This window comes from Cupressus sempervirens, chromosome 11 (assembly GCF_028749045.1).
Source record: "Cupressus sempervirens isolate cs-2001-9-10 chromosome 11, ASM2874904v1, whole genome shotgun sequence".
In the NCBI taxonomy this organism is placed as follows: Eukaryota; Viridiplantae; Streptophyta; class Pinopsida; order Cupressales; family Cupressaceae; genus Cupressus; species Cupressus sempervirens.
In genome coordinates, this window is record NC_143128.1 from 5506450 (window position 1) to 5520878 (window position 14429).

Sequence of the window (14429 nt, forward strand, 5' to 3'; positions counted from 1 at the left end):
GGAACTAACAATCTCCATTTAAGCTGAAGTTTCCATTTAAAGTTGGAAATGAGATTTTTGTTGTTCTATTAAGATCACTAATATATTTTGATGAAAAATTTGAGGGATAATTCCCAACTTGAGTATCCTAGCGTCCCAAGTCCTGTAAATGCAAAGTTGCAATGTTGCTCAAAAAGTTGCTTGAGCAACTTTTGCAATTTTTTCAAAAAAATTGCAAATGGAAGTTTGGAAAGTTGTAACTATCCATGCTTGGGTATACGAGCATGGGATTTTTTTTTTTAAGGTTAGAAGGTTTCCAGTTAGATTTGCATTTTAAAGAAACTTTTACAACTTTTGCAATTTTGCACAAAAAGTGCAACTAATGCAAAGTTCACTAGATTTCACTTCTAGGACTTGGAAAAGGTTCCAAACTATTAAAAAAAAATTGAAAACACCTAATCTTAGGCTATCTTGACCAAAAACTCAAAAAGACTCAATTTGGCCTAATTAGCAACTTTTGCTCATATCTTGCACAAAGTGGCCTACACATACATATCTTGCTCATATCTCTATCACCATTCATCATGGGGTCAATCTATTTATTTCATTAGCTTTGGGTGGCTGGGTAAACCCTTGCCCCAAGCTCATGCTATCCCTTTGAGTGCTCAAACATTCTTGGGCACACTGAACTGAAATGTCCCTAAGGGTTACTAAATGCCATAGGGCAACGATCTTTGATGGGGCATATCTTGGAGCTCGTGTGAGGTATGGATGCAATTCTAGGTGCTATAGGACCATGTTGTAGAGACCTCTCTCTCTCTTTAGAGATCTTACTCCTTTTTTATTTTGTAACACCATCTTGAGTGATGCCAAAACTTGTAGTGTTGGCCAGTACAAAGTTGTCAACTACCAAATCTCCCTCACCATTCATCATGGGATCAAACTGTACATTCTATTAGCTTTGGATGGCTGGGTAAACCCTAGCCCCAATCTTATCCTATCCTGTTGAGCCCTTGAATTTTCTTGGGCATGCCAAACTGAAACATCCCTAAGAGTCACTCAATGTCATAGGGCAGTGATCTTTGACAAGGCATATCTCAGAGCTTGTGCGAGGTATGGATGTGATTCTAGGTCTTATAGGACCATGTCGCGAAGACCTACAATAAATTCTCTCATTTTTTTGGAGATCTTACTCCATTTTGATTTTGTGATGCCATCTCAAGTGATGTTGAACCTCACAGTGTTGGCCAGTACAAAATTGCCAACTGCCAAATCTCCCTCATTGTTTGTCGTGGGATCAAATTGTCTATTCTATTAGCTCTGGGTGGCTAGGTAAATGCTAGTCCCAAGCTCATCCTATCATATTGACCACTCGAACATTCTTGGGCATGTCAAACTAAAATGTCCCTAAGGGTTACTAAATGCCATAGGGCAGCGATCTTTGACGGGGCATATCTCGAAGCTCATGTGAGATATGGATGCTATTCGAGGTGCTATAGGACTATGTTGTGGAGAGCTACAATAAATTCTCTCACTTTTTTGGAGATATTAATTTATTTTGATTTTGCTAAGCCATCTTGGGTGATGTTGAAACTCGTAGTGTTGGCCAGTACAAAGTTGCTATCTAGCAAATCTCCCTCACTGTTCATCGTGGGATCAAACTATTTGTTCTATTAGCCTCGAGTGGCTAGGTAAACCCTAGCCCCAAGCTCATCCCATCCTATTGAGTACTTTAACATTCTTGAGCATGCTGAATCAAAATTTCCCTAAGGGTCACTAAATTCCATAGGGCAACAATATTTGATGGGGCATTTCTAAAAGCTCGTGCAAGGTATGGATGCAATTCTAGGTCCTATAGGACTGTATTATGGAGACCTACAATAAAATCCTCACTTTTTGGAGATCTTACTCCATTTTTATTTTGTGATGCCATCTCATGTGATCCTAAAACTCGTAGTGTTGGCCAATACAAAGTTGCCAACTTCCAAATCTCCCTCACTATTCATCGTAGGATTGAACTATCTATTCTGTTACCTCTAGATGGTTGGGTAAACCCTAGCTTCAAGCTCATCTAGTCCCATTGAGTATTTGAATTTTCTCAGGAACACTAAACCAAAACATCCCTAAGGGTCACTAAATGCCATAGGGCAACGATCCTTGATGGGGCATATGTCAAAGCTTGTGTGAGGTATAGATGTGATTCCAATCCTATAGGACCATGTTGCAGAGACCTACAATAATCTCTCTTACTTTTTGGATATCTTAATTTGTTTTGATTTTATGATGCCATCTTGAGTGATCCTAAAACTCGTAGTGTTGGCTAGTAAAAAGGTGCCAACTACCAAATATCCCTCATTGTTTTTTATGGGATCAAACCATCTATTCTATTAGCTTTGAGTGGCTGGGAAAACCCTAGCCCCAAGCTTGTCTCATCTTGTTGAGTGCTTGAACATTCTTGGGTACGCTGAACCAAAACATCCCTAAGGGTCACTAAATTCCATAGGGTAACAATATTTGATAGGGCATATCTTAGAGCTCATGTGAGATATGTATGCAATTCTAAGTGCTATAGGACCATGTTGTAGAGACCTAGAATAACTTCTCTTACTTTTTGGAGATCTTACTCCATTTTGATTTTGTGACACCATCTCAGGTGATGCTGAAACTTGTAGTGTTGGCTAGTACAAAGTGGCCAACTACCAAATCTCACTCACCATTTGTCGTCGAATCAAATTGTCTATTTTGTTAGCTCTAGGTGGTTGGGTAAAACCTGGCCCCAAGCTTGTCCTATCCCATTGAGCACTTGAATGTTCTCAGGATTGCCAAACCAAAACATCCCTAAGGGTCACTAAATGCCATAGGGAAGCGATCTTTGTCAAGGTATATCTCAGAGCTCATGCAAGGTATGGATGTGATTTTAGGTGCTATAGGACCATGTTGCAAAGACTTATAATAACCTCTCTCACTTTTTAGTGATCATACTCTATTTTGATTTTTTGATGCCATCTCAGGTGATGTTGAAACTTGTAGTGTTGGCCAGTACAAAGTTGCCAACTACTAAATCTCTCTCACCTTTTGTCATAGGATCAAACTATCTATTCTATTAGCTTAAGGTGGCTAGGTAAACACTAGACCCAAGCTTGTCCCATCTTATTGAGTGCTCAAATGTTCTCAGGGCAAGCCAAACTGAATCATCCCTAAGAGTCACAAAATGCCATAGGGCAACGATCTTTGATGGTGGCAACTGGATATGTCATCTCATCCAATGATGGAGACTTGTGATAGAAGGTAAATGGGTGATCATACACATCATTTTGAACATGTCATTTTTTTATGATAATAAGGTAATCCTTGTTTGTAAGGTCAAGGAAATTGAGGTTACCTATAAACCCAAATTGCCTTAGTCCTAACAATTTTCCTTTTTTAATTTTTTTTGTTAATAAGTTGACTCAATAAGTATTTTGAGAGTCATTACACCTTATATAGTTGCATATTATCACTAAACGGAGTTAGTTAAAGATGTTAATGATCTTCTTGGTTGTGTTAATAGTCATTTCATGGGTTTGAAACATAACCACTTCCCTTTGTGAAGAGTTGTCTGAAAATCAACAAATTACATGTTGTTGCAAAGAAAATACAGTCATTGGATGTTAGAAGATTATTTTCACTCATAGGATGTTGAAGAATCTCTTGGAAGGTGGTGCAGGTGCAACCTTTCAAGGCTCCCACATTATCATTTTTGGTGTGATGTACTTCTTTGAAGAAGTATGTGAATACAATAAGGGCATTTAGCTCATGCTTGTGTGTCCAAACTAGGATAGGTCTTAAAGTTTCCTCTTTGGTATCTAGTGAGAATGGTACCTTGACTTTGGGTTGGTACCCTTCTTAGATCTTTTTTGGGTAAAGGTTGACTTAGGTATTTTTATTTCATTTTAGGTGGACTTGTTTAGAAGATCAAAGTGCATGAATAACGCAATGTTATGTAGATCTACCACCTTATGGAAGGGATGTTATTATGAGTTTTGGGATTCTTAGGTGAAGGAAGATAGTAAAATTTTCACTCCCAAGGATGTCTTGGAAAGGCATAGCATGGTCTTGAAATGTCATTCAAAACAAGACTATTCGAGCAATAAAAATTGCCCCAAAATTCCTTGCAATTTTTAAAAGTTGCTAAGCAACTTTTTCCAATTTTTGCTAAAAGACCTACATTGTCAAGAAGCTTTGAAAAATCCCTAAAACCTATCTGTAACCCAAGGAGAAACCTATTTATGCTTCGAGGAACCCTAATCAAGGGTTGACAACTCATTTCTTGTACGCATCCATACTGTTGGAATGCATGTAGTAGATTGTGATTGTTTTAGCATAGATTTTACTGGTTTTGAATCTTGTTTGGAGGAAAATCACATGGCTATTATCACTTTGTTACATGTTGTAGTTGTCTTATTGTTTTTTTTTTTCATTTTCCATGCATTATTTATAGTTTGTGACCAAGTTTTGAAAGGTTTTGTAAATTTCTTCAAAGATACTTGTCTGCTACCAGTTTTGGAGTTGTATATCATGAAAGGGCTATAAGTCTTATCTCCACTACGAAAATTCCATGGTCTTATAGATTTCAAGGATATAGACTCTAATGTATTACATTATGCAAGCAAGGGCCCTAAAAGTGAGTGCAAAAAATTCTTTGACCAAGCCTTAGGTGAGCTAGGCAATGCTTGACTAGGGACTATGAGCAAAGAAAGATCTCTTGAGAGCAAAGGTTGAAGAATGAAGGCTTTCCCTTATGAGGGATTGAAGAGGGGTATGAGGAGGTTCTAACTTGTGGAGGAAGATTCTTGATGAAGTGTGGAAGGTGTCTTAAAAGTGGAGATAGTAGACAACCAAGAAAACCCTACCAAACCCTCAATTTTGCTATTTTTGTTGTATGACCTGTAGGCACCTTGAGACCCTAAAAATCCTTGAGCATGGGCCCTATGTATAATTTTTTATTAAGGCTAGACGTGTTGAAACTCTAATATGATGCAGGTAAAGGGTGAATAACTAGGGCCAAGGGCTCCCCCAGCTATCTAAACCACCCTACAAGAGTTAACACAATGGAAGAAAACACAAATGGACAACAACCAAAGGAGGAGAAGATGAAAATACTTCTATTGATTCATCAAAATATCTTCATACATGCCCAGTTATGAGGCCTTCTTGGTTACGACCAATTTAATACATTTAGTTACAAAGATCCAACAACAAATTTGCACTTTTAGTTCTGCTCACTCAAAAAATTTCTTCCCAAAAAAATTACTTAGCTCTAAGCCTAAACTCTCTATTTATACTTGCCAAAATGGATTACAGAACATTCTAGAACATTACATAAGAGGAAGGTTGACCCAACAATGGTCTGGACTCATCCCAAGAAAAGATCTTAACATAAATGTTGCGAATAAAATAAATCCTATTGGTCAGCTTGCAAAATCACATCCAAATACTGACACTCAACATATACTGGGTAACTCAGCACATGAAGAATCACTCGACATCCACTGGGTAACTCAGCACATGAAGAATCACTCGACATCCACTAGGTAACTCGGCACATGAAGGAATGCTACAAGAACTCAACACATGAAGGAATTGCTAGCCACATGAAGGAATGCTAGGCACATCAAGGAGTTTCTAGGCACATGAAATATTTCTAGGCACATGAATGAACTACTAGGTGAACAAAATGAGCAAGATAACAAGGCAACCCAGGATGCTCCTGCATCAGACAACTAGGGTTGAAAAAAATGATTCTCTTGAATCATTGAGATGTCCCAACCTGAGTTGAATCCATCTCAAATTGAGAAATCCATGAAGCGTCTTCAATAGGTCTATTCTTCCACTTCACCAAATATTCATAGTAATCTTTTTCTCTTGTACTCTTGCCAACTCTCTGATCCAATATCTATTCAACTTCCTCACTCTGTTTCTTAGGATAATCATCTTGTATAACAACTTCATCCTCTGACTCATGATACTTATACAAATTAGTACTTATAAATATAAGAGATATATCCATGTCATCGGGTAACTCAATTTCATATGCATTACCACTGTCAAACTTCTTCATTATCTTACAAGGTCCAAATTTATTCATCTTCAACTTGCTATATGTTCCAACTAGGAATCTTCCTTTCTTTAGATGAACCATCATCTCATCACTAACTTGAAAATCATGGTGTCTTCTAGACTAACCAGCATTCTTCTTATACTTCTAATTTCTTTGTTCCAACCTCAACTTCACTTCCTTATGCAAGGACTCCATAAAATACGCAAATTCTTCTCCTGTACCACTTTTCTTTTCTTCACTAGCAACATCTCTCAAATGTAATATACCTCTAGGATGCATTCCAGTAATAATCTCAAAAGGTGTCTTCCCTATACTCCTATTCACAAAATTGTTATATGCAAATAAAGGTTGTGCCAATACCATCTTCCAATTACTCTGTTTATTCCCAACTAAACATCTCAGCAAATTACCCAATCTTCTATTCACAACCTCTGTTTGTCCATCTATTTATGGATGGAATGTAGAACTAAACTTCAATTCAGTACCCATCTTCTTCCACATAGTCTTCTAAAAAAAACCAACAAAATTACTATCTCTATCCGAAATAATGCTTCTTGGTAATCCATGCAATCTCAAAATCTCTTTAAAGAAAAGTTTAGCAACATGCTCGACATCTGATGTCTTCTTACATGGTATGAAATGAGCCATCTTATAAAATTTGTCTACTACAAAAAATATAGAATCATACCCCTTCACCATTTTAGGCAATCCAAGAACAAAATCCATACTAATATCAGTCCAAGGTTGCTCAGGAATAGTAATCGGTGTATACAAACCAATATTTTGACTCACTCCCTTTGCAACTTGACAAACTCCACAAATCTTTACAAATTTCTAAATATCCTTATACATTTGTGGCCAATAATATTTCTCTTTCAGTAAAATCAATGTCTTATCAATTCCAAAATGTCTAACTAATCCACCACTATGCTTTTCCTTAATCAAATTCAACCTCATAGGACTTCTAGGAACACACAACTGAATACCTTTGAACAACATACCTTCTTGAATGAAATACTCATCATACTTACTTATGTGATCTATTAGATTTGGTGCTCTGCACTCTTTCCATGCCTCTAAAAAATCAGGGTCAGCATCATATAACTCTTTCATCTCATCAAAACCAAGAACTTCAACCTTCATTTTAGTCAACAAAGAACATCTTCTACTTAATGCATCAGCAACTTTGTTAGTAACTGCACTCTTATGATTAATTACAAATGTAAAACTTTGCAAATACTCAACCCACTTCATATGTCTTTGATTCAATTTATGTTGACTTCCCAAGTATTGTAAAGCTTTATGATCAGTATACAACACAAAATCCTTAGGCATGAAATAATGTCTCCACTTCTTCAATGCTTGAACAATAGCATAAAACTCTTGATCATACACAGAATATTTCCATTTACCATCATTCAACTTTTCACTAAAGAAAGCAACATGCTTACCTTCTTGACTTAATACAACTCCTATTGCATTACCACTTGCATCACATTCAACTTGAATTACTTTGTTGAAATTAGGTAAAGCCAATACAGGTGATTCAGCAACCTTTTGTTTCAAAATCTCAAAACTCTTATCAGCTCCATGTGTCGACTTGAATTCCTTTTTATCTCCCCTTATTGTTTTAGTCATAGCATTATAAATAGCACTGAAATTCTTTATAAACTTTCTGTAAAAACTAGCCAAACCATGAAATGATCTTACCTCACTTACATTCTTAGGTGTAGGCCATTCCAAAATTGCTTTAACCTTATCAGGATCCATCTTCAAACCATCAACTGAAATCACAAATCCCAAACACACAATCTCTTCTTGCATAAAAGAACACTTTTTTAGATTAATCAACAACTTTTCCTCTTTCAACCTCTACAATACTTGCCTAATATGCTCAAGATGTTCTTCCTTAGTCTTGTTGAATATTAGAATATCATCCAAATAAACAATCACAAACTTATCCAAGAATCTTTTCAGAACTTCATTCATCAACCTCATGAAAGTACTAGGTGCATTAGTCAAACCAAAAGGCATAACCAACGATTCATACAAACCATCTTTTGTCTTGAAAGAAGTCTTCCATTCATCACTTTCTCTGATTCTGATCTGATGATAGCCACTCTTCAAATCAATCTTGGTAAAATATTTTGCTCCACTCAAATAATCCATTATGTCATCCATTCTTGGCATAGGAAACCTATATTTCACTATTATCTTGTTAATGGCTCTAGAATTAGTACACATTCTCCATTCTCCATACTTTTTAGGTGCTAATACAACAGGTACATCACATGGACTCAAGCTTTCTCTGATCAAACCTTTCTACAATAATTCGTGCACTTGTCTGTTAAGTTCTTCATTCTCTACAGGTGTCAATCTATATTGTGCTTTTTTTGGCAAACTAGCTCCAGGGATCAAATCCATACAATGAATTATACTTCTTACTAGAGGTAAACCATCAAGAATATCTTCAGTAATAATGTCTTTATACTCATTCAACAACTCTACAATTTCTTTTGGTACTTGGTCAATACTACCACCTATCACTCGGTCACCACTGACTGGTACTCGGTTAATATTGTTTTCTGGCACTCAGTCTTCATTGACAAAACTTGGTTTTCTTGGAATTATAGCAAAAAAAACTTGATTTTTTTCACTTCTTTTTCAAATTGTTTCCCGTTAACTATGCAAATTTTTATAATAGTACAATTAACCTCATCTGGAACTTCAATCAAAGGCAACAATGTTTGTTTCTTCCCATTTATCCAAAGAGTACATTGATTCAATCTTCCATCATGTATAACATATCTATCATATTGCCAAGGTCTAACCAACAAAATATGACAACAATCCATGGGCATAATATCACACAAAACTTCATCAAAGTAACTTCACAAGGCATTGCTCACTTACCAATATTTTATGCTCATCTTTGATCCATGAATCATGAATAGGTTTGGGATGTTTTAGCCTCAGCAATTACAACTTTGTAACTAGCTCTTCTAATGCTAGATTTTTAGAACTTCAACTATCAATGATCACTTTACAACATTTCCCAGCCATCTTACATCTTGTCTTGAAAAGACTTCTCCTTAAAATAGGTTCCTCGTCACTTCACTTATTGCATAAGCTTCTTCTCACCATTAAATTTTCTCCAGCCTCAGGTCCACTTGGTGAACCCTCATCATCCTCTTGAATCATAGCATTTTTGTTACCTTGTCTACTTTTAGAGGATCTACATTCAAAAGATCGATGTCTCTCTTTACCACATCTAAAACAATTACCATGAAATCCACCTCTAGAATAAGAATTACTTCTTCCTCGGTAAGAATTAGTGCCTCCTCAATAAGAATTACCACTTTTCCATTCAGTCTTTCCTTTGTCATCATTCTTCCATTCAGATTTTCCTTTATCCTGCATAGAACTATCAGATTTGCCACTTTCTCCATAAGATCTACCTCTGCCTCTCTAGAATCTACCACCTCTACCTCTTTTTCATTATTTGTGCTTCTTTGTTAAGATCTCCTCATCCTTCAAGGCATACTGGTATGCTTCTTCTACACTTTCCAACTTCACAAAACTTATTTCATCTTGGATTCTAGATCTCAATCCATTAATGTACCTTGCAATTTTCTCAACATCATCATCCACATGTCTAGATCTAATGTCCAGTCTATAGAATTCCTCAGTATAGTCTTTCATAGTCATGTCTTTTTGCTTCAAATTTTGCATCTTCCTTAACAAGTTAACATGGTAATCAGCACGAAGGAATTTGTTCTTTACCTTGTTCACCATCTTTGGCCAAGTTCTGATCTTCTCCTTTCCTCTTATTTTTCTATCAGTTTGCAAGTGCTCCCACTATAGAGATGCATGACCTTTCAGCCTAGTGACTGCTATCTTCACCTTTCTATTATCAGGAGTGTTTTCATACTCAAAGAACTTCTCCATATAAGAGATCCAATCCAACATACCATTGGTATCCAATTTTCCATCATAAGGAACAACTTCTACAATAGGCTTTGAATTCATTCTAGACAATACTCTCAACAATCTTTCCTCATCTTGATGTCCTTTAGGTTCTGGATTATGGTTTCATGGTACTACTTCATCATCAATTACATCATCAAGATGTGCTCCTCTCCTCTAGATTGTCTCCACAGCATCTAATTTGGTTGCAATTTGTCTCAACTGATCCAATATAGCATTATCAACATTATTTCCTCTACCACAAACCATCTTTACAAATTAGGTTCCTACAAGATCGTAACCCTCTGCAAGTTATAGGTCAAATCCACAGATCTTCCACCTTACAACATAATCCAAATCAGGATTCTACATGATACAATCTCCACAAGGACGAACCTCAGGCTCTGATACCAACTGACGCAGGAAAAGGGTGAATAACTAGGGCCAAGGGCTCCCCCAGCTATCCAAACCACCCTAGAAGAGTTAACACAATGGAAGCAAACAGAAATGGACAACAACCAAAGGAGGAGAAGATGAAACTACTTCTATTGATTCATCAAAATATCTTCATACATGCCCAGCTTTGAGGCCTTCTTGGTTACAGCCAATTTAATACATTCAGTTACAAAGATCCAACAAAAAATTCATACTTTTAGATCTGCTCCTTCAAAAAATTTCTTTCCAAAAAACTTACTTAGCTCTAAGCCTAAACTCTCTATTTATACTTACCAAAATGGCTTACAGAACATTCTAGAACATTACATAAGAGGAAGGCTGACCCAACAATCGTCTAGACTCATCCCAAGAAAAGATATTAACATAAATTTCAAAAATGAAATAAATCCCACTAGTTGGCTCGCAAAATCACATCCAAATACTGACACTTAGCATATACTGTGTAACTCAGCACATGAAGAATCACTCAGCATCCACTGGGTAACTCGGCACATGAAAAATCACTTGGCATCCACTGGGTAACTCGGCACATGAAGAATCACTTGACATCCACTGGGTAACTTGCCACATGAAGGAATGCTACAAGAACTCGGCACATGAAGGAATTGCTAGGCACATGAAGGAATTGCTAGGCACATGAAAGATTGCTAGGCACATGAAGGAACTACTAGGTGAATAGAATGAGCAGGATAACAAGGCAACCTAGGATGCTCCTACATCATAATACAAAGGAGTTATTGGCCCTAGAAATCTGGGTGGAGGCCTAATTAGGGGCTCTCCTTGTAGCCCTTTTGTGAAGAAATCTTTAAATCGGATACAAACTCATTGTTGTTATCCATTCAAGCATAGTACAAGTGTTCCAATAACATCTTAGGACATCATGGAAACCTTGGTTGGACTAGGGAGTTTTGTGGTACCCTAGTAGATCTATAAAACCTTTGGAGGGATAGTGTTCCTAGAAGAGTAAAGGAGTGATGCTGCAAGTTTGGAATAGTTAACCTAGTGAGGAAGTTGGGCAAGGTCAGCGGATGTCCTAAGTAGCAAGAGATCCTATAGACCACATAGGTGTAGAGAAAACACCAAGATCCACATATAATATACAAGGTTGCATGGGGACGGAGGTACTTGGGTTACTTAAGGTACGGGTACAACTATTTTTTATAATAGGGGAGGGGGGTGCTTGGGTATGTCAAAATTTATTTTTGATTGTACTTTTATATTTATAGAAAACTTGAATTTATGAGTCATGAAAATGATTTTTCAAATCAAGAACAGTGATAAAGTTTACAAATGTAATGTATTGTTTTCAGTTTCAGATTTGTTAAATGTTTGTAATAATAATTTATGATTCATGTTTAGATGCATAACATAGAAGGTAGACTTTAAAAATGAACAAGAAGATCATAAATCATACGACAATGACATATTGCAAATGATAAATTTTTGGCTTTAACACTGATAAAGTTTATTGTCAATCAATATTGTATCAAAGTTTCAAACTGATTAGGTATTGAATTAAGATTGAAAACAAATAACAGAGAAGGAACACTTTAAACATGAATAAGATCATAAATCATATGATGATGACATATTGGGAATGATAAACTTATACTTGAAAAGTGATAAAGTTTATTGTTAATTAATATTCTATCAAATTTTTTAACTAATAAGGTATTGAATTAAGCTTGATAACCAATGAGCTGATACACAAACAAAAAATTGAAAAAAATAATTCATAAATCTCAATCAAGGTTCTTAGCTATGATGCTCTCCACCGAGTACTCGATACTTGGGATATGTGTACTTGATACTTGGGTACGTGGGTACAAGTACCAGGGGTGTGGGTAAAAGTACCCATGCAACCTCATAATATATTATGATAACCAATAATGTCATACGTGAATGAACATATAATATATTATGATAATTAATAATGTCATACATGAACAAACATATAATATAAAATGATAACTAATAATGTCATAAATTAACAAACACATAATATATTATGATAAACAATTTTGTCATACATGAACAAATATATCATATATTCACCAATAATTTCATAATTCTAATAATGTCATGCATCAAATATATGTCATACATCAAATATATGTCTTCGATCTTTGTGTGGAGGGAGATGATGGGATCTTCCTCACACGCTCACTCGTCCTCTTGTTTAGGCTCTTCTCTAACTCGAGCTAATACAAAAAAAGTAGATATGAATCAATAATTATTATAAATTGAAATCAAATATATGTACACACAAAATTAATTATTTTCTTAACGCCATGAAATTGTCACTCTGCAAGTCCACCTCAAAGGCTCGTTGATGATCGAATGTAACAAGACCCTACAGAAATTCAATCAATATAATCACTTATAGATAAAATTAGAAATTTTGATACTAACTATTATAAACAACAACTAAACTAGAAAATTCTTTCATACCTCAGTCAATGGCTCTCAACTAGCCATAGTTGTAGCCACTCCATGATTGATTGACTGTTGAAGATGAGGAGGAGTCTCAGATGTCAAGAGCTTCATGTCATACAATACACATTACATGTAACATGAAACATAAAAAATATATAATCAAATTAATTAAATTAACATGAAACAAATGTACCTCTACAAAGCTCATATCACACCTAGGCTCAGAGTCCCTAGTGAATATTGATGGTCCAGTAAGAGAAGTGATGCACATGCATAATTTTTTTTATCAATCCTTCATATAATTAATTAGTAAATATATGTATTAATTAAAATTATTAAATTGATACATACCTTTGGACTTGTCGATGGGATGAAAAATGGGGTTGGGGGATCTCTACTAGGGCCACCAACACTCTGAGCCTAAATTTTGAACAATGTCAATACATGCTAATTAATTAGTCATTCACTATACATATGAAATGTGATCAAATTAGTTTATTATAATTGTAATTTACCTATGCATCAATGCCAAATATCTCATTCAGGAACTGATCAGTGACTAGCCCATCATCCATAGTATCTCTTGCATGACTGCCAAATGTGCATAAGGATCTACATGATGTGCACATGTGATCGTGATGCACAGAAGGCTCCTCCTCAACTAATGGACTCGTGCAATGAATGAGGGTCTTTGTCAAAGCATTAATAGTCCCTAGAGTGCTAGCCTCTACATGTTCCTTCACAACTGAAGGAATAATCACATGCTTACCTTGTGGCTTGACAATAAATGCCCTAACTACATTAGGGTCATGACATGCCCTGGCCTCTCAAATAATGACATTCCACCTCTACCCTGAGATTCTAATATATCAAAATAATTGGGGATCTCCCCAAGGACAAATTCACAATACAATTTCCTTAAGAAATACATTGGGACCTCATGCTTATTGCAGGGAGGGGCATCAAAGATCATCCACCATCTATCCCAAAAATTATTTCTAATACCATCATCTATGCACCAATGGATGGGGAACCATTTATTTGTCTCTCTAACAATATTTTGTTCACCAGGCTTTCTAAACAATGCACAAATGCTACCTTTTGGTATATATATATATTTTACATCTTGATATGATAATTTTTTTGCATAATACCTTTTTTGTTCCTCCCTCTTAACACACCAAATATCTAACTAACCACTAACAGAAGATACATGGGTCATAATGGACTCAAGGGAGGATGCCAATTGTCCTCTTATTGGATTGGTTAGTCCACAAGCTTTCAACCTACCAATGAGTGCTTGTAATTAATTTTTCCCTCTTTCTATTTCATTTATTATGTTGTCTTATGTGCTAGGAGGAGGTCTTCGAATCAATGCAGGTTGCAAAATTTCTTTTTCTTGTTGTGGAGGATTTTGATTCTCATCTTGTGGAGGGTTTTCCTTTGGATCTTGTTGAGGGTTTTGGTTTTGATCTTGTTGGGTATTTTTCGG